This window comes from Aplidium turbinatum, chromosome 3 (genome assembly GCF_918807975.1).
Source record: "Aplidium turbinatum chromosome 3, kaAplTurb1.1, whole genome shotgun sequence".
NCBI lineage: Eukaryota > Metazoa > Chordata > Ascidiacea > Aplousobranchia > Polyclinidae > Aplidium > Aplidium turbinatum.
Window position 1 is genome coordinate 3783221 of NC_137474.1, and position 9672 is coordinate 3792892.

The 9672-nt window shown below is 35.5% G+C and overlaps 1 non-coding gene across 1 annotated transcript; it reads left to right on the forward strand.

The window, feature by feature from the left end:
* The first annotated feature begins 1202 nt into the window (after positions 1–1202).
* Positions 1203–1310, forward strand: LOC145767681 (U6 spliceosomal RNA). Its single transcript, XR_014288848.1, has one exon. It is a non-coding gene; the product is annotated as a U6 spliceosomal RNA (small nuclear RNA).
* Positions 1311–9672: the final 8362 nt, after the last annotated feature.

Sequence of the window (9672 nt, forward strand, 5' to 3'; positions counted from 1 at the left end):
CGAATCCGAAACAACTTTCCAGATCCAGATGGCCGTTACACAAGATTTCAATGGCCAACTGAAGGCACATTATGAGAGAAAGAGAGAACTTTTATTTATTTTTGAATAGTGATGATGAATTAAATATGAATGATGATTCGTACGATTTCTTCATTTTTCACTTCAAGTATATTTTAGGTTTTGTAGGAACGTATCCAGTACAGTTTTATTAAACTGCAAAAAACAATAAATCTTCGAAAAAAGCAACCGCTTGTACCAACTCCGACCAAACTGTGATCCACCAATTACATCTAGGAAGCGTTTGTTTCATCCGTTGCTAACGACGTCCACTTAGGATGACGTAATACCACCAAAGTCGTCCCAGAGCAGTGAAATATGGAGTTTCGCCTGTGGTGGCGCTGCGGAGCAGACATTTGATTAAATTACGCCCTAACCAGTCGAGCTACGAGGTTAAGATTAAAAAGTTCGCTAAGTGTAATTCTGCGCTAGGAAATGCTTGAAAAAGTTACTATACTTGGATCCAACCTGTCAGGGGCACTTTAAGGCATATCGTCGAAATAGTAATAGCCTGGTCTGATGTTCTATGTACAATTGTACATACCGTTTATGTCACCAATTGTTTCGTAATTGAGTCGCCACTACAGTGCAGCTGTAGCAGTTCATAAAAGCTCATTCATCAGGTTTGGTGGCCGTGCTTAACTATATTTATTGATGCATATACCGCAATATTAGATCCTTTCACGCACGTCTTAAACCATTAAGGTTTTGCCACCTTTTCCTTTTGTTAGTTTTGTTACTGTATTTCTTTTTCTCAATATCATTTCTTTTGCATTCTGACAAAGAAAAATAAATTGAATTGAATTGAATTCATGTTCTTGTTTTTTCAATGTTAAAGCTGCATTAACTAGCCTACATGATCTGTACCGTATTTTGAAGTTTTAAAAAAAGGAGGGATATAGTGTTTTGTCATAGAAACCATTGTTACGTTTCACTAGCCTATCGTTTGTACTACGTGCGACTGTTACGAGACTAGAGACATGAGATAGATTCAGCAGAGAGAAAGTACAATAAAGTGGTCTGTGTGTAATCTATTAAAGTGTGGTATATCTAAGTTAATCAAACAGAAATACAACACGGTGTTTATTAGCGTGGCAAGAATTTGTTGATTAACAACATTTTGCAGTAACTTACTTGCTTCGGCAGTAGCCTACATATACTAAAATTGGAACGATACAGAGTCCTTGCGCAAGAGATTAGCATGGTCCCTGCGCAAGGATGACACGCAAAATCGTGAAGCGTTCCATATTTTGCCAATTTATTATAAATTGAGTTGGCACACCGACCTATTTTGCCAACAAAAACTTGCATAAAGAGAATACTGCTCGTGAAACACAATAACGGTGAAACGCACACTAGTGTTTACATGATATTTGTAAACTTAAAATAAGCAACCCTATGCTCACAGAAATTCGAAAACAGACGTTTTAATCAACCACTGGGACAAGGTGGCTGGACATCGCATTGGAACAACTTTAAGCAACCCCATCTAGAACTATAATCTGATTGGTCGGTCGGTGGAATCATGTGCAAAGCGAAAATATGCTTCCCGGAAAGTATTTTTTGCCTTCGTGCTCTTGAACTCCTCAAGAAAAGTCTTTTTGGTTATACTTGTACGCTGATACCTTCCGCGGGCCGCCAGTTAGTGACCCCTGCTGTGAGGTATTGCTACCAACAAAAGGAGGGAGTGGAATTCAGAGGTGTAGCCAGCACAAAATTTCGGGAGGTGGGAAAATTAGTACTTTTGCACAATAGACCGGGAGCCCGCGACGTCCACCCTAGGTGAAAAAGTTACCAATTTCTATTCATACAGCGGTGGTATGTGGGTATTCATAATCTGGAAGTCTGCCGGGCCGCCGGTGGTGGGTATGGGAATGGGGGGCATTTTTCATGGCCCAAAAATTGCGCTAGGTCAGCTGAAAAAGTTACCGCTTGAAACTTAGTTGGTTGTAAAGTAAATAGTTTCTAGATGATTGTCTGGTATGTGACAGACATTTTTGGTGGTGGGGGGGCTCTGACAGACAAGTTTTATACCCCCCAAAATTTGCGCTAGGTCAGCTGAAAAAGTTACCGGATAAAACCAACTGATTATTAATCTGTGAGTTTTAAGCTTCACAAAAATGTATGTGACAAACAAATTTGCTGGTGGGTGTCTCCTGACAGACGACCTAAAGTAGGTGACCTCCCTAACTGAGCTAGGTCAGCTGAAATAGTTACCGGATAAAACCAATTGAAAATTAATGTGTGAGTGTTAAGCTTCACAAAAATGTATGTGACAGACAAATTTGCTGGTGGGTGTCCCCTGACAGACGACCTAAAGTAGGTGACCCCCCCTAACTGAGCTAGGTCAGCTGAAATAGTTACCGGATAAAACCAATTGAAAATTGATGTGTGAGTGTTAAGCTTCACAAAAATGTATGTGACAGACAAATTTGCTGGTGGGTGTCCCCTGACAGACGACCTGAAATAGGCCTAGGTAACCTCCAGGTTTGCACTAAGTCAATTGATAGGAGGGATTTGTTAGCTGTGCTTTTAAAGTACGGTATACTAAGTAACAGAACATGATTAATCTACTTCATTTGTCTACACAAATAAAAATAGTTGCAGTGCAAGGAACTATATCAAGCGTTTTTGCATCTGCTTGGCTCACTACAATCACAACCAGTAAATCAACTGTTTTCTACATTGGTTTAACGTCTGCAGACGTTGAATCTATTTAAAAAAGGGTTGATTTGCTGTCTGAGAGAGAAATCCGGTTGTATTACTTTTAGCGAGTTTGGTGATTGGAATTTTACAGCCCTAGTGCAAGCTGTTAAATTAGTTTGAAAGGGATCATTTGCTTTTGTGTCACAACGGGCAATGACACATTACTAACAATTCACTCCTTAAAGCGCTTGATCATCTGACTATACCCTAACCTAACCATTTAGCTATGTGATAACACTTTTTTCGAAACTCCCTACAATAAGCTACTATATGACATCACAATGATAAATAATTTGTACTCTACGCTTTTTATTCCTCCAAACCGTTATTCCATGAACAAGACTTTTCAAAGAGGCAGTCAGTGACAATTCAATACGCAACAAATCAGCGATCTAACGAGTATGGATAAATATTAGTAGGCTAAGTTGAAGAATATGATACAAAAACAGTGTAAAAAGCATCCTTTCGAAAAAACATTGACAGCAAATCAACCGTTTTTTATATCAATTCAACGTCTGCAGACGTTGAATCAATAAAAAAAACGGTTGATTTGCTGTCTGGGAGTAATTAGTGTACGTTATTAGCCAATACAAGTACTGCTACTATTTGTATAGTTTCGATTTATGTCTGGTAATGCCCAGGTAATGTCTGCAATACGTACTCCTAACTTTACAAGAGTTATCAGGTGGGCTGGCTACTTTATTATTTTCAAGCCAGTAATGTTTCGCCTATCACACCAAGGTTTTATTTACCCATTACTCTTGGAGTTACTCAAAAGATTGGCAAGGTTTTTTGTAACAAGCATGTTGGAAAAGCAGCAGTAACTTAACTGGACATACTTCAAAAGAGTGTCCGAATTTCGGAGCGATATTTTACAGACAAACAACTACCAAATGGAGGAGTGTGTCATTGATCAGTTGCCTACAATCATCGTAACTCCGCCAACCGATGAGGATGCGACTAAGGTACCGTATAGTAACTATCACGATAAAGGATGGTATTTCGTACGCGACATGGAAGCGCTTGATTTGAGATTAACTCGAATACAATTATATCGCGATTGGCAACGCAAAACTATAGATTAGTAACCAACATGTTGCTAATTTAACTTTACGTTGACATACGTCAAACTCGTTAGGCTGACACATTTTGTTTTCAGGCCAACTATGAAAGACCTGGAGAACATCAACTATGTTTTATTTGCTATAGCACGACTTCAGACGATGCAAAATGTAAAGTTGTGAATGTAACAATCTGGACTTCATGGAAAAAACATTGCAAGCATTGGACTACAATTATTATCATCCGATTGCTTTTCTGTCACCATATGTAAAATCATTCGGACACGTTCCTCTGCGTTACCCATAGTTGTCTATCATCAGTCATGTCACAAAAAGTTTACCTGTAAAGCAGTTAAAAGAACATTTCAACCTAAGGCAGTTGCTTTATCTTCTGCTGAAGTCGCTAAAATTGAAACAAGATGCAGAGGCTCGCTCCTTAAGTCAGACAAAATAGGTTTATTGAAAGGATCCTGTATATTTTGCTCTCGTAAGCGAAAGAAATACAAAGAAAAGAAGAAATTACCGTTAAGGTCTCAACGATGGATGGATGCGAATCACTTTAGTCAAGAGCAGTGTTTTCTAAAAACGAAAGGATTAAATCACTAATTCGTAGTGGTGTGGACTTAATTGCCAAAGAAGCAGAGTATCACAAGTCTTGCCGGGTTCATTTTGATAGAGAGAGAGAGAGAGACAGAGAAACCTTTTATTTTGTCTGTTGCGAGAAAAGTATACGGTACAAAATATAGACAATGCAAATAAAATAGCACCATAACTAGAATCTACAACAGACAGGAAGCAGCGAAAGACTATATTAGTCATCGAGTCAGCTGCTTCCCGTGTTTTTAATGTGACAAATGTCAAACATCGGCATTACGTTGAAACCAAGATATGCGTTAAAATAGGATAAGCTTAAGTTCCGTAAAAAATGAAAACAAAAAGTTGTTTACTGCTGCGACAGTCAAGTGAATTGCTGTGATTTTATTCAAATATCAAAAAATATCATGCCCTACAAAAGTAGTAAGTTATGAGAAAAAAAACAAACAAAAAACTATGCATAAACAACAACTTCTAACTGCTAGCATAAAAGACGAAACAGAAACACTAAAAGTAGGCCTAATCATAGTATATAACTTTAAACCTTAACAAAATCAGTCAGTTTATAGGCCGACTTGAATACAGTTCATAAGATGACAGCCATTAATAAATAGTACTTAGCACTAGTTCGTGAGTAGTAGACCTAGGTCTACGTAGTATCAACAATGTTCAATCCGAAAAATTTGCGATAACACTCGTCAATGTTGTGGCAATAAAAACAGTCACAGACAAAGTTTTTTCATATAATAAATTTTACATTTTTTTGTGAAAGTTTTTACACTCGTAGCCCCTACTACTTCAGAAGGTAAATCATTCCATATTTTTGGGCCTAAGAATTTCAAACTGCCTTGGCCTTTTCTTGAGCTGACACTACGTAAGTGAAAGTTATTTTTTTGAGAAGCTCTAGTGCCATGGCAATGTACTTCAGTAATTTCCTTAAAGTAAGGTTCAAAATAGCTTGGCAATAGCATATTTTTAAATTTAAAGACAAATTTAGAAATTTCTAATTGATGCAAGTTAGTGATGGGAAGTATGTCGAGATCTTGGTACAGTAGTGAAAGTTTTGCTCTTCTGTTGCTAAAGGTTATTGTGCGAATGATTCGATTTTGCATTGTCGAAATTTTCTTGAGCAGTTTTTGTGTGCTTGAACCCCAACATAAAATGCCATATTGTATTATTGATCGTGCAAGAGCATAGTACAGTGTTAACATGCTTTGTTTGTTTGTGTAGTTTCTAATTTTATAAAATATTCCAGATATTTTTGCCAATCTCCCAGATAGATCTTCAATGTGATAATTCCAACTCAGTTTGTCATCAAGAAATATGCCAAGATATTTGATGTTGTTTGTTTTTTGAATTTTTGTGTTGTTTAAGACTACATTTAGTTTTGAAGTTGACCCTCCTTTTCGTTCAAGTAACATGTAAAATGTCTTGGAGTAGTTGATACATAATTTGTTTGCATTGAACCAATCAGTGATACGCTGCATCTCAATTTCAGTGTTTTGCTGCAATTGCAAAATAGATGTTGCTGAAGTAAAAAAAACAGTGTCATCAGCAAATAGCTGAGAATCGAAAGTTGTTATAAGAGGCAAATCATTTATGTAAAGCAGAAAAAGCAATGGTCCAAGTATAGATCCTTGAGGAACACCACATGTGATATTTTCATGCTTTGATTTGAAGCCATCAGCAGAAACATATTGTTGGCGGTTGTGTAAGTAAGATTTTATAAGGCCTCCCATTAAACCTCTCAGGCCATAAAACTCCAGCTTTTTTAGAAGTATTTGGTGGTTAACGGTGTCAAACGCTTTTGCTAAATCAAGAAATAACAGGTAAACGTAATGATTTTTTTCTTTGAGTTCAATTAGTCTTTCATGAAGATTACTTAATGCTAACGTTGTAGAATGACCTTCCCTAAATCCAAATTGTTGATCATTAATCACGTTGAATTTGTCAAGAAAGCTCATCAAGCGTTTGTAAATAATTTTTTCTAAAAGTTTGCTGATATTTGAAAGCAAGGAAATAGGACGGTAATTAGTTGGATCTGCTTTTGCCTTTTTCTTGAAAATAGGAATAACTTTTGCAATTTTTAGAGCGTCAGGAAATATTCCTTGTTTCAAGCATGCATTAAAAAGTTTAGTTAAATGAGGTGCAATAATACTTTTTGATAACTTTAACATTCGAGAAGAGATGTCATCTGGTCCATCCGATTTTTTAACATCTAGTTTGTTTATTAGGCATTCGACTTCATTTTCATCAGTTTCATATACCGCACATGTTTGTTTTAAAGCAGGCCCCATGAATGAATCAAAGTTTGACTTTTGCTTTAAGTGTGAGGTTAATTTTTCGCCAATATGTGTAAAGTGGTAGTTAAGTTGGTTGCATATTTGTTCTTGTTTTTTGTATGAAATGTTTTCTGCAATAAGTTCATTGGGAAGAGTATTCGTTTTAGCTTTCTTTTTTTGAAGAAGTTCATTGATAGATTTCCATGTTTTTGATGAGTTGTGTCTCGATTCATTGAAGCGTTGATTGAAGTAGTTTTGTTTTGAGATTTGTTTAATGTGAGTTAATTTGTTTCTATATTTCTTGTAAAAAGATACTTTTTCAGGACAATTTTTTTTGTAGCAAAGTTTGAATAATTTATTTTGGTGTTTGATTGAAACCAGAATTCCTTTTGTGATCCATGGCTTGTTGTACAATCCAGACTTTTTCCTACTGAGTTTTTTTAATGGGAAATGAGAGTTGATTAGTGTTTGCAAAATAAGTATCAATTTATTAGTGCTGTCGTTAATATTTTTATAGCTTGTGGTTAATTTTAGGTTTTCAAGTTGATCTGAAAGTTCACTCAAAAAAGCATCAATTTTATTTTCTTCAATTTTTCTTGTCAAATACGGACGTTTTTTCATTTTGCGTGGTACAGTTTTGATTAATAAAAATGTTGGTAAGTGATCAGATATATCATAAGTCAATACATTAGTTTGTGCACTTTCACTGTTATTAGTATAAATGTGATCAAGTAATGTTGACGAACTTTCGGTAATTCTGGTAGGCACATTAATCAAGTTTGAGCATCCCAAAGCAGTTACAGCTTGCAAATAAGAAGAAATTTTGGATTCTTTATTAGATTTGGCTAAATCAATGTTGAAATCACCCAAAACGAAGAAGTCACAACGTTCTTTTTGAATCATGTGTAAAGTATCACTGAATTTATCCAAGAAAACTTCATAATTTCTGTAAGATGGATGTCTGTATACAACGCCTATAATAATTTTTTTAGAATTGGTATGAGACAGCTCTATCCACATGTTTTCACAGTCTTCGATTATAAATTGTAGATCTTGTCTTTTAGAGTAAATGATTGAGTTATGAAGGTACATTCCAACGCCACCAGCATTGGTTGGAGAATCAGCTTGTATGAATTTGTATTCAGCAATATTAACTAATGGATTTTCCATTTTTAATTTTGTTTCCGTTATGCACATTATATTAGGTTTAAAATCCAACTGAGTCATTAATTCTTCTAATTTAAATTTGTTTTTTATTAAGCTAACCATGTTGAAGTGAAATATTGAGAATTTTTTTTTAGATCCATGCTTTAGTTTTGTACGTATTTCAGCAACGTCTGCATACTCAGAGGTGGTGACGATGGTTTTCTTTGACGTGTTTTCAGTGGCAAAATTTGCAGGCGTAGTAAATGTGTTCTGGTCATGAGAATATGTTTTGTTACTAGAGAGGGAGTTTTTTGAGTAAGAATTTACGTAGTCAGCAGACATTGCAAGAAAGAAAATGTTTCCAATAGACAAACAAACAACCAATGATATAGGATACAAAAGATAACGGAATGATTGTACAACAAAACAAATAAGTGAATAAACCACCAACACCTGCATTTATATCTTATAATCAATATAACAGAACTGAGAAATTACTTAGGCTATGGGTGACAAAAGAGACAATTTAATGCAAGAACTTGCAATTAATTAAGACTAAATAGAACGTACAGCAAATCAAGTCGAAGTAGTGTGAGAAAAAACTTAGAAACAAAATCACTATTAATACGTCATAATAAACAAGTTTAACAAGGAAGTTAAAACATCAGCCTTCTACCGTACGTACCAAGTTAGTGTTATTTAAGTAGAAATTTACAATAAAAAGTTAGTGGTGAACTACAAACTATTGGCCAACAAAAGAAAATTAAAGAAAAGGCAGAGTTGTAACATACAGTAGGCCGACAATGAAAAAGTCCAGATTTAATCCTTTAGAAAATTGATTTGGTAGGTCATAAACAACCTTTTTCTGAGTCAATGGTTACAGCACCAAACCTGGACAGGGTTTTCTCTTGTTCTGGGTGAGAATGAAGGTTGACAACGGTTAGTTAAAATATAAAGACGTCCGAAAAGATTTCTTGTTACTTTTCTTCAAAGTTCAAATTAACTCTGAGCAATCCAACTCAGAAAATGCAACTAACAGAATGGCTGCCAAATTCACTGATAGCTTCTAGCTTGCCTAAATCAAGGTTTCTTTATAGTGACCTCTTTCTACGAGTTCTTTTTCAATTTCGAAAGTTTTGCTACTGAAATGATCACAATTAAATACCTTTCTTATTTTGTCCGAATTTAGTTATTCACCAGGTCTTAGTTTTTCTTGAGTCCAATTTATATATTTAGACCTGGAGAGCAAAATCTTTGCTGTTAACTTTATAAAAGCGCGGGAAAGATAAGAGAGACTAAGAGACTAAGAGACTAGATAAGAGAGACTAAGAGAGACTAAGAGACTAAGATAAGAGAGACTAAAAGCAATCCCCAAACCACCACAAACTGGAATATTTTATTTTGCCAAACTCACAACCTTCCTTTCCTAACAATATGCGAATTTATTGAGGAAGAGATGCAAATGCAAACGCCAATGCTATTTTCAATATTATTTAATCTTTACGAAGATGAGTATTTGGTAAATGAAGGAAATGATGGTGAGCTATGGTCTAACACCACATAGAACCTTGTGAGGAAAATTTCTCATAAGTTTGGTAAAGCATTAACAATAAGTAGGCAATTTTATTTACACCTCACTTCTCTACGCTCTAAATGAAAAATATGCTCTGATAGGTGATTATAGTGCCAATTAAGATGATCAGATTCGAACAGTGGCACTTCTCTTACGAGGTGAAATGTTGAACTTACGAGCTACTCAAATCCAAAACCTCAAATCCAACAATCATAGAGAGCTTGAAGGATATGGCCCCAAAACTTCCCGAATG